General features: G+C 36.9%; 1 long non-coding RNA gene across 1 annotated transcript; it reads left to right on the forward strand.

The window, feature by feature from the left end:
• Positions 1-16,172: 16,172 nt before the first annotated feature.
• On the forward strand, positions 16,173-17,353 carry LOC145047192 (uncharacterized). Its single transcript, XR_013682138.1, has 2 exons — positions 16,173-16,465; positions 16,555-17,353. It is a non-coding gene; the product is annotated as an uncharacterized LOC145047192 (long non-coding RNA).
• Positions 17,354-17,961: the final 608 nt, after the last annotated feature.

Raw genomic sequence — 17,961 nt, forward strand, 5'->3', positions numbered from 1 at the left:
AGTCCAACCTAGATATGTGTGGTTGATTTTATTATCATTTCCGAATCTGAATTCTTAAGTATGTGTTGTTAGATTGTAACTTGAATTTGACTTATGTCTAACATCTAGTAATCTTTGATTTGATCTTAATCATGTGTTTGATTAGTTCTCTTTTTCACTTGATCAATGAACTAGGGTTCTATTCAATCTAGTTAATCAAATCATGAAATTCGTATATGTTTTATGATTTGATGTTAGTAACACTCACTTACTTGGTTGTAATTAGATCAAAATTAGTGCAATCAAAGATTAAATGTTTATATTCCCAAGCTTAAGAGGAATGTTAAACATTGTTGGTAATTAGTGCAAGAACTTAATGTCATTTAATGATTTAATGCAAGAGCTTATTTGGGTTGAATCAAATAAATGAAATTTTATTTAAAGAGCTTATTTTGAATAGAATACTTTTGCCAATTTGGATATTAGAGTTTATTAATATCCAACTTACTAACCTAGATTGAACATGAGTTATAATCATATTACATCTTTCAACATAATACATATATAAGAGTCAGAATCGGAAATGTACTTCTTTTACTGCGTTTGTTTTCAATCTTTCTTATTTATGAAGTTTAATTCAAGTTTAAATACAAACCCCCATTTCAATATTACTTGTATTATGTGTGAAAATATGGTAAGATGAAAAGTCTCGTATCTCTGTGGACCGACCCTGCTTACTCTATACTATCTTTAGTATTAGAAATAGCAGTGATTTGAGTTATATTAATATTATTTTATCCCATCATTTGTTGGTTTGACACCCAAAAAAATTGGCGCCGTTGCCGGGGATACGGTAGTACTAGTTGTTTATGCCAAGATCTTTTCGCACAGGTACACCTTTACCAGTTGATTTGGAAATAGAGAAATCTGCTAAACAGAGAAGGAAGCAAGCCAGACTTTTAAAGAAACAACAACAATCCAGAGCTTCTTCATCAAATCCATCAACTACATCCTCTCCAACATCCAAAAGTATCACCCCACCATCTTCACCTACTCCTACCATGGCAGATAACCATGGAGGACATCAAAATCCTCCACATCCACCACCTGAACAAACCTTTAGACAATGGGCTACTCAAGATGTCACCCAACAACCTTTGTGCATAAATTACCCTGCAACAATCAACTTTGAACTCAAGTCTGGACTCATCCATTTGTTACCCTCATTCCGTGGTCTTGAGAATGAAGACCCACATAAATTCCTTAAGGAATTTCATGTTGTTTGTGTGGGTATGAAGCCACATGAAGTCATAGAAGATCAAATCAAGTTAAGGGCATTCCCCTTTGCTTTACAAGATTCAGCCAAGGAGTGGTTGTATGACTTACCACCGGGGTCAGTCACAACATGGAATGAACTTGCAAGGATGTTTCTGGATAAATATTTTCCCGAAATGAGAGCTTCAGCTTTACGTAGAGAGATAATTGGCATCAAGCAACAAAAGAGAGAAGCCTTGCATACTTATTGGGAACGGTTCAAGAAATTGTGCTCAAGATGTCCACAACATGGGATTACAGAATATCAGTTGTTGCAGTATTTTTGTGAAGGAATGTCATCTTGGGATAGGAGATTACTCAATGCATCAAGTGGTGGATCTATAGCTGATAAGACTCCAACAGAAATCAGAGTTCTTATAAAAAACATGGCAGAAGAGTCCAAGCATACAGTCCAAGAAGAAGAGTGGTATAGTGATGCACCAAGGGGGGTGAAAGAAATTTCTACTCCAAAAATTGAAAGTCAACTTTCTGAGTTGACTAAGGTAGTAATGATGCTTGCAAAAGATAAGGGCGTGCAACCACCAATAGTCAGACCTTGTGGCATTTGTACACAAGTTGGACATCCCACTGATATGTGCCCCATGTTACAAGAAGATGTAGAGCCAGTTCAAGCTATGGGATTTTTCAAGTCAACAACAAGGAAACTTCCAGCCAAGAAGCAATCCAAATTGGCACCAACCTAATACCAATTTTCAGCCTAGACCACCACCTTATCAACCAAGACCCCCATTTCAAAATCAAATGCACCATCAACAAAATTATCAACCACATTTCCAACCAACTCAACCTCCTCATCAATCTCAATATCAACCTCAAAACATGCATCAAGGAAGTAGTTCAAGCGGATCGGGAATGTCTTTGGAAGACATTGTTAAGAGTTTAGCCACAAGTACTCAAACATTTCAAAATGAGACCAAAGCGAGCATCAAGACTTTGGAGCAACAAATGACTCAACTCGCCAAATCTGTGAGTAAATTGGAGTCACAAGGCAAACTACCCGTGCAAACTGAGAAGAATCCAAAACATAGTGCATGTGCCATCACTTTGAGAAATGGTAAAGAATATGAAGGTCCTAAAATGATTGAAGAAGAAGAAGAGATGGAGTTAGAGAAAGAAGAAGAGAAGTCAAAAACCCCTTCCAAGCAAGCTCCTATTGAAGTAAAAGTCACTCCTCCTCCGTTTCCCTCAAGATTAAGCAAGTCAAAGCATGAAAGAGAAGACAATGAAATCATGGAGATGTTCAGGAAGGTAGAGGTAAATATTCCTCTTCTTGATGCCATCAAACAAGTCCCTAGGTATGCAAAATTCCTTAAGGAATTATGTACATCCAAGAAAAAGTTGAAAGGGAATGAAACTGTTAAAGTAGGGGAAAATGTGTCTGCAGTGTTACAAAAAAGATTACCTAAAAAATGTAAGGATCCGGGTGTTTTTACGGTTCCTTGCAAATTAGGTAATCTTCATGTTCCACGAGCTATGCTAGACCTTGGAGCTTCTATCAATGTTTTGCCATATTCCATCTTTAAAACATTAAATATTGGCACATTGAAGAAGACCGGGGTAATCATTCAATTGGCTGATAGATCTTTAGTACATCCCAAAGGTGTGTTAGAAGATGTGTTAGTCCAAGTGAATGAACTAGTATTTCCATCAGATTTTTATGTACTTGATATGGATGATGATGAATCACCGAATTTGAGTTCAATTCTCCTAGGAAGACCCTTTTTGAAAACAGCCAGGACGAAAATTGATGTTTATGATGGTACATTGTCCATGGAATTTGATGGGGAGGTGATAAATTTCAATATTTATGATGCTATGAGATATCCAAGTGATATTTCATCTTTGAATTTTGTGGATGTCATTGAACCATTGACAGAGGAGTGTTTTGATCTGTCTAATCTTGATGTGTTAGCTCTTATTTTAGACAGGAATCTTCAAAAGGAAAGAGTGGAAAAACTTGCCAATAAATTTACAATTGACAAAGAGATTATGGAGGTTGTGTCTTGTATGGATGAGAAGAAGAAAATGAGGTTTGATGTTCAAAAGCTGAAAATACCAATGTCTAATGAGAAACTTGTTCCCTCTATTGTGCAGGCACCGGAATTGGAGCTAAAAACTTTACCCGAGCATCTCAAGTATGCATATCTTGGAGATAAGGAAACTCTACCAGTGATCATTTCCACCAAGTTGTCAACAAAAGAAGAGGAAGAACTTGTCACCACCTTGAAGGAATATAAGGAAGCAATTGGGTGGACTATAGACGACATCAAAGGGCTAAGTCCTTCGCTTTGCATGCATAAAATCCTTATGGAAGAAGATTACAAGCCTTCCCGAGAAGCTCAAAGGCGTCTGAATCCTCCAATGATGGAGGTTGTGAAAAAAGAGATTTTGAAGTTGTTGAATGCGGGAATGATTTACCCTATATCAGATAGTAAGTGGGTAAGTCCGGTCCAAGTCGTGCCGAAGAAGAAAGGTATTACCGTTACAAAGAATGACTAAGGTGAATTAGTCCCCACCCGTGTGCAAAACGGGTGGAGAGTTTGCATTGATTATAGATGGCTCAATTCCTCAACCTGGAAAGACCATTTCCCACTTCCCTTCATTGATCAAATGTTGGAAAGGTTAGCGCGAAAAACACATTATTGTTGCTTGGATGGATATTCCGGTTTCCATCAAATACCCGTTGCACCTGAGGACCAAGAAAAAACTACTTTCACATGTCCTTTCGGAACATTTGCATATAGACGAATGCCTTTTGGGCTTTGCAATGCTCCAGCCACTTTTCAAAGGTGCATGGTAAGTATTTTTTCGGAATTTGTTGAGGAAATCATTGAAGTTTTTATGGATGACTTCACCGTTTATGGTAATTCTTTTCATGAATGTTTGGGAAATTTGAAAAAGATTTTGCAAAGATGTATTGAAACCAATCTTGTTTTGAATTATGAAAAGTGTCATTTTATGGTTGACAAAGGTCTCATACTAGGTCATATTGTGTCTTCTAAGGGTCTAGAAGTGGACAAAGCAAAAATAGATGTCATAAAATCTTTACCTTATCCCACTTGTGTTCGTGAGGTGCGCTCATTTCTTGGTCATGCAGGATTTTATAGAAGGTTTATTAAAGATTTTTCCAAGATATCTCGTCCCATGTGTGAGCTCCTACAAAAAGATGCAGAATTCGAGTTTTCTAAACAGTGCAAGCAAGCTTTTGATCAATTGAAAGAGTTGTTGATCACAGCACCAATACTTCAATCACCGGATTGGAGTTTGCCTTTTGAAATCATGTGTCATGCCAGTAATCACGCAGTTGGTGCAGTGTTAGGGCAAAGAAAAGACCGTGTTCCTAATGTCATTTATTATGCTTCAAAAACACTTGATAGTGCACAAGCCAATTATTCAACAACTGAAAAAGAATTGTTATCTATTGTCTTTGCTTTAGACAAATTTCGTCAATATCTTCTAGGTTCTAAAGTCATTGTTTATTCTGATCATGCAGCTATTAGGTATTTACTTGCAAAGAAAGATTCGAAGCCTAGACTCATTCGATGGGTATTACTCTTGCAAGAGTTTGACATTGAAATCAAAGACAAGAGCGGAAAGTCAAATCTTGTAGCTGATCATCTTAACAGGATTGTTTCTCCCGAAGATTCAACTCCCATTCATGATGCATTTCCCGATGAAAATCTGTTTTCAGCAAAAGTTGCCCCGTGGTATGCCGATATTGTGAACTACATTGTCACAAATCAAATTCCACCAGATTTAACTCGATGGCAAAAAGACAAGATCAAGAAAGAAGCCAAGAGGTATGTTTGGGATGAGCCATATTTGTGGAAATATTGTGCTGACCAAATGATTAGACGATGTGTGGATCAATATGAGGTAACTTCTATCTTAACATTTTGTCACTCTTATGCTTGTGGAGGACATTTTGGTCCTCAAAGGACTGCAAGAAAAGTTTTAGAGAGTGGATTTTACTGGCCAAGTATTTTCCATGACTCTTATGTTTTTTGCTCAAGCTGTGATAAATGTCAACGAATGGGCTCTTTAAGCTCAAAGAATCAAATGCCCTTAAACCCCATATTAGTTTGTGAAATTTTTGATGTTTGGGGCATTGATTTTATGGGACCTTTTCCATCATCTTCGGGTTTTATTTATATTCTTTTGGCTGTGGACTATGTTTCCAAGTGGGTGGAAGCAAAGGCTACCCGTACTAACGATTCAAAAGTTGTGATAGATTTCTTGAAGGCTAACATTTTTTCCAGATTTGGTGTTCCAAAGGCCTTGATCAGTGATCGTGGTACACATTTTTGTAATCGTATACTCGGGAGTGTTTTGAAGAAATATGGTGTCACTCATAAAGTTTCCACAGCATACCACCCACAAACAAATGGACAAGCTGAGGTGAGCAATCGACAAATCAAGGGCTTTTTGGAGAAAACCGTGAATACAACAAGGAAAGATTGCAGTACACGCCTTGATGATGCTTTGTGGGCGTACCGCACTGCATACAAAACTCCAATTGGAATGTCGCCATATCGTATTGTTTATGGAAAGCCGTGTCGATTACCCGTTGAGTTGGAACATAGGGCATATTGGGCAGTCAAGCAGTTCAACATGGATTTAAGTGAATCGGGAAAGAAGAGGAAGCTAGACATACAAGAATTGGAAGAAATCCGCAATGAAGCGTATGAGAATGAGGTTCTTTATAAGGAAAAGACTAGAGCATTCCATGACAAGATGATTACACGCAAGGTATTTCACAAAGGTCAAAAGGTACTACTTTACCATTCGCGTTTTAAATTGATTCCTGGTAAATTAAGGTCCCGTTGGGTGGGACCATTTGTTGTCACTAATGTTTTTGAGCATGGTGCAATAGAAATCACAAGTGAGAAAACCGGGAAGATTTTTAAGGTAAATGGTCACCGTTTGAAGCCTTATTATGAAGGATTTCAAGTCAAGAATGAAGAGGTGGAGGAAGTAATGGATCCAAAGTATGAAAATTGACAAATAGTTGGGGTCCAAGTCGAGCCAACGACATTAAAAAGGGGCGGCTAACCGGGAGGCAACCCGGGGGTATTTTTGTCATTTAGTATATTTTTATTGTATTTTCTTTGTTTTCAAACTTCCAAGTTGTTTTTCATGTTAAAAAAGGGTTAAAAATCATTTTTCGGGCAGTAGAGGTTTAGCGGGTTGCAATTTCAAAAAGTGAAAAAAATCAAGTTTTTTGGCTTTCTCAGAAGTTTTCACGGCCGTGTAAACTTATGCCTTGCATTTATACGGGCCGTGTAAACGATTGAATGCGGTTTTTATGATTCAGGGATTTACACGGCCGTGTAAACCCTCCCCTTTGATTTACACGGGCCGTGTAAACGCAAAAACAGGGCTGAACAATTTTAAGGTCAAATCTCGATTTTTCTAACTCATTCTTCACTCAATACCTGCGATTCCCTCTCTCCCTACTACCCCTTTCGAAAAAAACCCTTCCAAATGCTCAATCTTCCTCAATTTTGCATCAAAAATCAAGCTCCAAGGTATGAAATTCCTCCCTTTTCTTCATCTTCTTTATCTTCCACATCTATATCCTTCTCCCATGGCCGATTTTGGGTTTTTTTTAACAAAACCCTAGAATTTTTTTAACTTCAAATCTCAACCTAATGTTTCAAATTTCTTGTAGGATAAGCTTAGGGATAGCTTGGGGAAGCATTGGATATCATCTTATCACCATTATCAAGCACAAATTGGTATAATTGTTCCAAACTCTTACTTTGTGCATTTAGATAGAACACATTCTTTTTTTTGGGTGTTTTTGGTAAAACTTGCTAGTTCTTGTACTTCAATTGTCTTAATTGTGTGCAATATTTTGTTGATTCATTTGGGTTATGGCTTCCCGGGGTAAAAGACATAGAGTTGGCACTTCACATGATGAACAAGACCCACATGCCATAGACAACCCCTATGAATTTGGTCTTATTTTTGAGAACAATCGACAGGAAATCTTGTATGCAAATCTTGTTACAAGAACAATGGGTGCTCAAAAATTTGTGGACATCCAGGCCCTCAAAGATTTACACATATACAAGGGTGTTCACAAGCTTTTTAAAAACATAGGATGGGAGGGTCTTTTGAATCTTCATGCAGTTAGTTACCAAACACCGATGTTGGAACTTTTGTCTTCCATTTCCTTTGACTATCAAACCCATCTCCTAACTTTCCGTCTGCTCAACCAAACGCATCAATTTCATGCTGATATCCTTTGTGATATAATTGGTGCTCCTAAAGCAAGAAGGGATATATACACAGCTAAGGGTAGAAAAAATGTTGTTTTTGAGCAAGACTGCGCAAATTTTTAGAGAAACATCTCTTGTGAGTATGAGTATCAATCGGGCACCGCAAAAGCTTCTAGCATTATCCATCCGGTCTTGAAAGTAGTTCACCGGATCATTGCTTCTCTCTTATTCCCTCAAGAAGAGATTAGCAAAGCTAATAAAAAAGAGCTAGAAGTCTTGTGGTGTATGATTAACAAGCCTGCAGAAGTCCCTCATTTTGGTTGTTGGGTTATTCAAAAAATGCTCAGAAGTGCTACGAGCAATGGTGGACAGCTACATTGTGGAGGCATGGTTTCTATTATTGCAGAGCATCTTGGCCTCCATCTACCTAATAACCCAACAAACATCATCATGGGCCGTACTCGTCTATCAATTGATGTTATGGAAACAATGCATCTCTTCCACCGCCTTCCCACTGGGGATATTCATTGGACAGTAGATGGGAAAGAGTATCTACGTATAGACAGCAGAAATAAGAAGATACTCAATTTAGCTAATGATATTCCATCAACTAATTGGAAACTCAGATCCAACTTAGGTGTTACAATAGATCATAGTCCTCCATCCTCTCCTCCTCCTGCTCCTCCTGCTCCTACTGCTGGTGCTTCTAGTTCCTCTCGCCCTATTCCTTTTTCTGAACATAATCTTTATATGGGCGAGTTTGCGCGTTTGAATCATCGTTACACCAGTCTACAACAGGAAATCGGGGACATTTATACGGGTGTCGCTGAAATCACTTCTGATTTTCAGGACTACCGTAACTTACAGGAAGAGCATTGGGCCCAACAAGAGTTGTGGTGGGCTGAGCAAGATCAAAGATGGGCTACTCAAGAGCAGCACAACCGCAACATTCACCATCTGCTGAGTGATATCCATAGAGTTCTTGTGCTCCCCACACAGTCGCAGCAGCCATCAACATCCCAACCCCAATGGCCTCCCTACTATCCTACAGATTACCCTTCACAGTTCCCTCCATATCCTCCGCCTGGTCCTCAATAGGACGGCTGCGCCTCTCTTCAAGCATCGAGGACGATGCTATATTTTAAGCTTGGGGAGGGGTATCCATCCATTGCATTATCCTGTTGCATGTAGGTTGCATGTAGTTTTGTACATATTGCATTAATTTTCATTTCATTTTCGTTTTCATTTTTTTTCTGCATGAAAAATTAAAAAAAAAAAAAAAAGATCCAATCCCAAGCAACCGAATCTTTTCAAAACAGTTGAGCACGTAAATGAGTCATGTGCCTTGAAATTGGCTTGCTTTTCTTATTGAAAAAATCTAAAAGCAAGTTAATCACACACGAGCACATCTCCCGAAGCTACTTGTGCAAAACAGAAAATGAGAAGATTGTCAACACTGGAGCATAACAGCAGGTATGAGTCGATTCTTTGGGACATATGACCTGTCTTATGAGTAGTAATGCTCAATTGAACTTAAAATGTCAAATTCAAAAGTTCATAAAAAGAATGCAAAATCTCAATGTCCCGCCTTCCAGCGCTCTTAAAAGTTCTTTCTACTTATTCCCTTTTATATATACCCTGCTTGAGCACATAGCTTTCAACTATACTTACGGGTTTTTGCATGTTAACATTTAATCCCTCGAAAAATGTCCAGAAGTCCCTCACGGTAATAGACCGTGAGATGTCCCACAATAGAAAAGTCAAGGACGGAAATATAAGGAAATTGGCCAAATAAACAAATTAATAAGAGTGTTATGTGTTAACTTAGTTATTTGTATATGTGTTATATTTAAAAAAAAAAAAAAAAAAAAAAAAAAAAAAAAAAAAAAACTAAACTATTATTAAGTTAATCTGTGACCTTTGGGATTCGAACAAGTAAACTCTGAGGGGTGTTCTACACCTAATCACCTAAAGCTAAATTGTTTGGGATTGATTGGGTTGAAAGTTCGTTATACGGGTTCCATAGAAAGTCATGAACTTAATAATAGTAAATAAAGCTAATCTGTGGCCTTTGAGGTTCGGGCAAGTAAACCCGAGGGATCTCTTTAAATCTAGCACACTAAGGTCATTTGATTTGGATGTGTTGGTTGAAAGCCTGTTACACGGATTTCAAAGAAAGCCATGAGCTTTATTTATAAAAAAAAATGTGTAATTAGAAAGTTTGTACATAGTTGTGTTTATAGTTTAATTAGATGTTGTGTTTAGGAAAAATAAATGGCTGTCAAAAGATTCCCTTGGACTTGGATTTGAATTTATGACATTGGACTGAATGTTAATTACTTCAACTGGTGTAAGTGGTTTGAAGTTTGTAACCAATCTAGATAAATATTAGGGAATTTTTAGAAAATATTTTTCAGAAAAAGATTGTTGTTGACCAACAAATAGCTGGAATCGAACATTGTTATATTTTATGAAACAAAGATGGTTGAGCATGTTTTGTCATATATAATTTCACGAGAGTAAGACCATAATTTGTTCCAAGAATTGACTTGATAATATTGAAAAGGAATAAGTGTTGTGATCTTTAATTCTGTTGAGTTGTACTAGGGAGTAGCCAAAGTCTTGTTTCTATTATCATTTAATATTTTGAGACTAAAGCAAAGTTAACTCGAGGCATGACAGGTACATTCTCAACTATGGTACAAAACAGGGTAATTGGGTTGGATCTTTTCATATTTGTTTTGATTTCATGCATTAAGTTATAAATAGTCTTAACTTTAATTTTCTTTTCTTCTATTCTATTTTCTTTTTTTTTTCTTTTCTAGTTTAAATCTTCTTGTTCTTTCTTGAGGACAAGAAAGGTTTACGCTTGGGGAGATTTGTTAGGTGCATTTCATGCATTCATTTTTTATAGTTTTAGTTCATAAAAGTGCATTACATTTAGGTTTAGACTCATGCATTTTGTATAATTTCGGGATTTTTCATGATGCAATTCCATTCACACGCTTTTAGAATATTTCAGGGACTTATGAAGGTTGGATCTTGTTGGAGGAAGTTATCAAGAGTTGGATACAAAGTTGTAGAAGTTTTGGAGCTTTGAAGAGAGAGAATGAAGAAATGAAGAATTTGGTTTCACAGGAGTTTACACGGCCGTGTAAATTTATGCCTTTGATTTACACGGGCCGTGTAAATGTATATGCAAGGATATTCTACTTCGAAGACCTGGAAGACTTAAGCATTCTACTTTTCTTGTTTACACGGCCGTGTAAATGGAACCCTTTGGTTTACACGGGCCGTGTAAACGTCTCGGCAGTTTTAAAGTGGTTTTGTCTTCTTATAATTCAGACAATCAGTTTTTATGAAGTTCAGGTCGGATTTTGGGAGGAGAAGAGACGATTTTCAGAGCTTTTGCAAGTAGATTAACACTTGGAAAACACTTTAATTTCTTTTTGTAAGTCAATTTGAAGTTTAAACTTGTTTGATTTGTAGTCCAACCTAGATATGTGTGGTTGATTTTATTATCATTTCCGAATCTGAATTCTTAAGTATGTGTTGTTAGATTGTAACTTGAATTTGACTTATGTCTAACATCTAGTAATCTTTGATTTGATCTTAATCATGTGTTTGATTAGTTCTCTTTTTCACTTGATCAATGAACTAGGGTTCTATTCAATCTAGTTAATCAAATCATGAAATTCGTATATGTTTTATGATTTGATGTTAGTAACACTCACTTACTTGGTTGTAATTAGATCAAAATTAGTGCAATCAAAGATTAAATGTTTATATTCCCAAGCTTAAGAGGAATGTTAAACATTGTTGGTAATTAGTGCAAGAACTTAATGTCATTTAATGATTTAATGCAAGAGCTTATTTGGGTTGAATCAAATAAATGAAATTTTATTTAAAGAGCTTATTTTGAATAGAATACTTTTGCCAATTTGGATATTAGAGTTTATTAATATCCAACTTACTAACCTAGATTGAACATGAGTTATAATCATATTACATCTTTCAACATAATACATATATAAGAGTCAGAATCGGAAATGTACTTCTTTTACTGCGTTTGTTTGCAATCTTTCTTATTTATGAAGTTTAATTCAAGTTTAAATACAAACCCCCATTTCAATATTACTTGTATTATGTGTGAAAATATGGTAAGATGAAAAGTCCCGTATCTCTGTGGACCGACCCTGCTTACTCTATACTATCTTTAGTATTAGAAATAGCAGTGATTTGAGTTATATTAATATTATTTTATCCCATCATTTGTTGGTTTGACACCCAAACATGTTCTGATACAGACCAATAAGCATAAACAATAACATTACAAGTCATTCAACAAATATATACATATACAGACTTGTAAACAAAACAACTTGATGGTTTATCCATCTTACGCCCTTGCGCCACTTCCTGCAATACAAATAAAACTGAGTGGGTCAGGCTTGGGAGCCTGGTGAGCATATAGGGTTTTCAACCCACAATAAATAATTAAATTATTTATTATCAACCAACAATAACCCAATTACACATTCCCATTATTCTCACTTTATGTCCCTAACATAACTGACACAAGGGACCTAGTTTAAGAATATTTCATCGGGGTGACAACACATGCTTCGGGGGTTCCTCAGCAATATAAGTCAAATAAGGCAACCATGAGGGGGATGGAATACAACGAATGAACACCCAAGTTCATTAACACCTACAGGTTATGAGCCTGCTAGCCTTCCACTGGACTGTCTAGAAAAGTCTGTGGTTGTCATCTAAATTCCGCTAGATGACTGGATCAAAACAACATCGAGGCCTCTCATCTTTTATTACACACCAACTATTTACCCATGTTCTACTCAACATATTAGTAGATAAAAATATATATTTTTATACATAGTTTAAAACCTACATAGCATTCTCGTTCAATACATATTCCAAAACAACAGATGAGACACATACACATAACATGTATTTCATAGAGAATAAATCATATCTATGAGATAGAAGAAAGTGAATATACATTCACGCATATAACAACAAAATATACACATAACACGTATTTTATATTAAATACTTGATAATTATACGTTAGAAGAAAGTAACCACACACTCACACATATAAACAACAATATACTTAGTACACTCAAATCATACTTGTATTATTATCGTGTTTATGAAAGGTAGTATACACTCATTTGATCAGAAGATGATCGGACAACACTACGACTTGCAAAAGTAGTAATCCTCAGCAGATCTGGAAGATCTCTACAAAAATCGAACTTCTCGCGGGCAGAGCTTCGGCTCGGAAACCGCACTTCTCGGGATCTTCGGGATCTCGGGACTTGCTTCGGGACTCGGGAATATTACCGGGGCTTCGGGGTATTTCTGGCACGCAAAACGATGCAAAGCGGGAGAGAGAAGGGAGAAAAATGGCAAAATATCCGGCTGTCCTCACATCCTATTTATAGGAGGCTGGAAGCCTCAATTACGCGGGGCGTACTGCTCCGAGTTCATCATGGCGTTCGTCATCCGAAGTCCTCGAGTGCGAGTGTCGACACTCTTCGCTGTACGCGGGGCGTACTCCGGATGAGCCCGATGACTCGCCTTCGGATAAGGCCGGATTTAATAATTAAATTTAATTATTAATTATTTAATAAACTTCAGAAATTCATATCTTCTTCATACGAACTCCGTTTTCGACGTTCTTTATATCCACGCGAAGGTGAGACTACGCTCTACAACTTTTGTTTAGACTTCGTTGGCTAATTTTGACTTTATTTTTAATAGGCCGGGACAGAAAATTTCGTTATAAATTCATAACTTCTTCGTTTGACGTCCGTTCTCGCCTAACTTTTTTATCGCTTTGATACTAACAACGAGATCTTCGATTCTCATTTAGATCACTAAGGCTAAATATCGCTCTGACGTAAATTTTACTTTTTACGTCATTCAGCAGTGTCGGTTCTGTCGCGAAACTTTGACAGGTCATAACTTCCTCGTTATAACTCGGATTTCGGTATTCTTTATATCTTCGGAAACCATGTTTCAGCTACTACAACATTATCTAAAGATATCAAGTTTATTTTACACTTAAATTTTGACGCTTATTTTTATTCTTAATTAATCAAACCACATAATTAAGCAATTAAGCACAAAACACATAATACTCAAATAATACACTTCTATTATTTCATAACGGGTTACAAAGGTTAACCTAGACTATTACATTACTAAAAATGGCAAGCCCAGAAACACAGGCGTTACATTTGGTGCTATTGGTTGGGTCTCGGATTTTGGGCCAAGTAAAGAAATGGGTGAAATAGACTTTTACCCTAAGTATTATACTAGGATTCCAACTATGGGTTGTGGGATAATTACTAATTGGGTATTAGTTGATGATGTTAGCGTGGGGATTTTTCGGATTGCTAGTACGAGCTTTTATTTGAGATATTCAACAACTTCATGTGAGTTTCCTTCACTCTATCCGTGGGTCAAATGCACCAATGTTAGCCCAGTAGTTTATGCTTGTAGTGTGATGCTGGTCTTCATGATAATCATCTGTTATGCCCGTATTGTTTGATGACTTTGTGGTTCTTTTTTTATGATATTATGTGGTAGTGATAGGGGTGAAATAGACCCATTATCCAGTTGAAATAGACCGAAGGGGAATGCAAGCACCAAAATATGCTTGATAGTAGCAAGTTAAAATAGATCGAAGGGGAAGGCAAGCACCCATATATGCTTGACAGTATCCGGTTGAAAGAGACCGAAGGGGAATGCAAGCACCCATATATGCTTGATTGTATGTTTGTATGGTATGTGGTATTTTGGGAGAACTCACATAAGATTTGTGCTTATGGTTTATTATTTGTGGTTTTAGGTACTTCCGATACAAAAGAGAAGGGCCCGACATGATTGCACTACATCAACCCATGTTTCCGCAACTTTATGAATTTGGGATTTTATTCTGATAACTATTTTTACGTTATTATACTTTTGAACGATTGGTAATACTAAACGGTGTTTTAGTGGTTGAATTAAAAATAAAATTTTTACCTTACAATTTTTGGGATGTTACAAAGTGATTCTGTGGGATCAATACAAAACACCCTCGCCAGCACTTCAACATTCTATGTGCCAAAAAGTTATATCTATATGGTATAAGTCCCCATGGATACAAAATGAAGAGGAAAGATGTTGTACAAGGACAACCAACACTGTTGGACAATCTCTTAGAACCGGCCATACACATTTTTTATAAAACAACGAGATGGTTTGATGTTTTTCACTCACCGTTTATTGACAACTATTCCGATGATTGAATTTTAGATGCGCTTATATGTGGGTAGTCATGCAGGGTGGTTGGAATGTGATGCAAGTTACATTGTTAGTCTGCTCATTTACATACTATGCTTCTACTAACAAGACTTAATTGCAAATGTTTTTAATTGACAGTACATAATGTTGTGGATCTCACTGCTGGTATAACGTAGACATGATGATGCTCGGTGGACGGTTGTACTGACAACTTTCAACATTGATACATTTGATTAGAGTGACATGACTTACAAATCCGTTTACCTAGCTTGGGTAGAATATGATACTATATAATTGTGTTTGGGTTACATTACCTAAGTATGTATGTACTATAATGTTATTTGATGTTTAATTATTTCTAACCTTTTTTTATAGCTTTACATCCCTATCAATGTACAAATTGCTCACTGGTTTTTGGGTGCTTTGAATTGGAAGACATACCAAATGAGAATGTATGATAGTCATTGGAAGAGGAGCTACTTTTTAGAAACCAAGGATTTGTTTATCGATATATGATCCTACAATCACAGACTGCTAGTGAGTATCAACTACCAGGGTACCGAACCAAGTGATTCGATCCTATTTAAGAGTTTCAACATGACCCTCGAAAAGGCGCTACAAGTACCACAATAGATTGTGAGTATGGGGGATTGTTGGGTGTTTTTGTGTTGGTTCCTAGAAGCGTTGATCATCGAGAAGTCATATTCTATAGACGGTCAATGCGGTCCATAATTTATATGTCATTGTTGACGAAAACGCGTACTCGCAAGTATACGAGGCCGTGCAAATAATATAATCATAAGACCAAATATCGTACACGGACTATCTATCTTAAAGGAAGATGAACTAGGTAGCTGCTGGTAAAAACGATTTGGTTTGATTGAACTACAAAAACTAATTTTAAAAACTACACTAAAATAAAATAAATAAAGACTACCAATATTTCTACAAGAACTAAAATGAAAATCAGAAACACAATACTAGATTTAAGTAACTAAAATGGGCAAACATGCAACTTGGGATTGAGCAGACAAGAGAAATGCGAGGTTTAGCTGATTCGATTTAAAATTACTTACTCATATCTCTATGCACCTCATGATATTAAAAAGCATTAAATTCATTGGTATTGTTCAAAATACACCAACACATGTCTATGTTTATAATATTTATAATTTTCCCAAGTCAACTAAACCCACAAAAGAAAAGAAAGGTGTTGCTATTAAAACAACCCCCCCTTAGACACGTATGAAGATTTTGTCAATTAACCTAAAGCATAAGATATCATTTTCCCAAGTCAACTAAACCCACAAAAGAAATTACTACATAAACTCAAAATCAACAGCAATCAGAAAATTAAGTTTAAACATCATCTTGTTCCTTGCGTCTGATGTAGCCCAACATAAATATTAGATTAGCCCAAGAGAAAACATAGCGCAACTCATAGACAAATTGGGCAACAACTTCTTAGATCACTTTCTGCGTGCGTGTTCAGTGCCCTGGACGCTGACGTGCTCTCCTTCTTCTGCTTGTGTTCGTGAGAATCCCAGCAGCAAGGAAAGGTCGATCTTTTCTTCTTCTTCAAATCCGATTGACACCTCCCCAAACCGCAGGTACTTCTCGCTCTCTCTCCACTCGATCACACCTTTTTCCTCCTCCTTTCAATTCTCGATCACAGTTTGTGTGTGTGTGTGTGTGTTAGTTCGATCGCAGTCCCCTTTATCTCCCTTCTATTTTTGATTTTCACCGGTGAGAGTCTGATGGGTTGTTTAGGCTGAAAGAGAGAAACAATGGTGGTTATGGGTGGTATTTTTTGTGAAGATTGATGTAGGTGAGTGAATGGTGCTGATGGCGAAAATTTGGGTGGTTCAAGATGGGTTGAAGGCTGTCAAATGAAGGCAAGGGAGGAAGGTATAGAGGATGGTGGTGTTTTTGAGTGTTTGAAGGCTATTAACGATGGTGGTAGTGGGTGGTTTATGGTGGTTCGATGATGATATTAAGGGTGGAGGAGGAGGGTGATGGTGAGGATGGGTAATGTCGGGTGTGTTGTCTGTGGTTATGGAGGTGGAAATTGTTGATATAAGGGTGGTTCGTGGTGGCTGTTGAGGGCTAAAGGTGATGGTGAATAAGGTAAGGGGTGTAGATGGTGGTCACGGGTGGTGCTTGTGACGGGTTGAAGAGGTGTGAGGGGTTCTGTGGAGGTTCAAGCTCGTTGGTTGTAACAGGTGGCTGTTATTGGAGGAATAAGGTGGTGTCGGGTGATCGAGAAGGGTTGAAGAGGTCGTGGGTTTATGGTTAGAGAAGGGTTAAGGTGAAGATTTGTGTGTTGAAAATGTGGATGATGGCATCGTGTATTTCCAGGAAGTTCTAAGAAGTTCAAGTCAACAAAGCTTTTTGTTCTAGAAATCCTTGAATCATCTAAATGAAAATAAACTTTCTTGACATTTTGTTTTTCTTTTTGGAATAATAAACTTTACAGGATCTTTGACTTGTTGAATCAACTTTCATGCCTTTGCTTCTTTTGTCCAATCGTATGTGTGTATAAAACCAAATCAAACGATGGCACCCAAATGGACTCAAACTTGACTAATTGTTAGCTTTCTAAAACTTGCAAATTCACTCATCTCTTATGCAGTGTGAAATGGCTGCAAAAGAATTTATCTTGAACGCTTAAACTTTGAACAACCAAACCCAAATATTTTCACAATAGGTCATTCATGACAAAACTTGTACGCAAACTATATCATATCCGTCAATTCCTTGTAAAATTCATGTGGACTTTTTAACAATGAAGACCATTGTTCCGTCAATTCCTTCAAAACTTTAGACTTTATAAAAGGAAGTCCAACTCTCATCGTCTGTTGAATAGGAGAAGAGGGACTCACCAAAGCAGGTTGTACTTGTGCTAACAAGTGAGATAAAAATCAGTCAATTCGTTATAAAAAGGATTTGAACTTCATGTAAAGAAGACCAACTCTTACAAAAAAAAAAAAAAAACATGTGTAATAGGTGGTAGGGAACTAGTGAAACACATATTGCACTTGCAATAACAAGTGAAATAAAACATCAGTTCAATTGCAAAAGCACAACATTTATATTTTGATTTTCA

The sequence above is a fragment of the Lactuca saligna genome, chromosome 5 (genome assembly GCF_052625555.1).
Source record: "Lactuca saligna cultivar CGN05327 chromosome 5, ASM5262555v1, whole genome shotgun sequence".
Classification (NCBI taxonomy): Eukaryota; Viridiplantae; Streptophyta; class Magnoliopsida; order Asterales; family Asteraceae; genus Lactuca; species Lactuca saligna.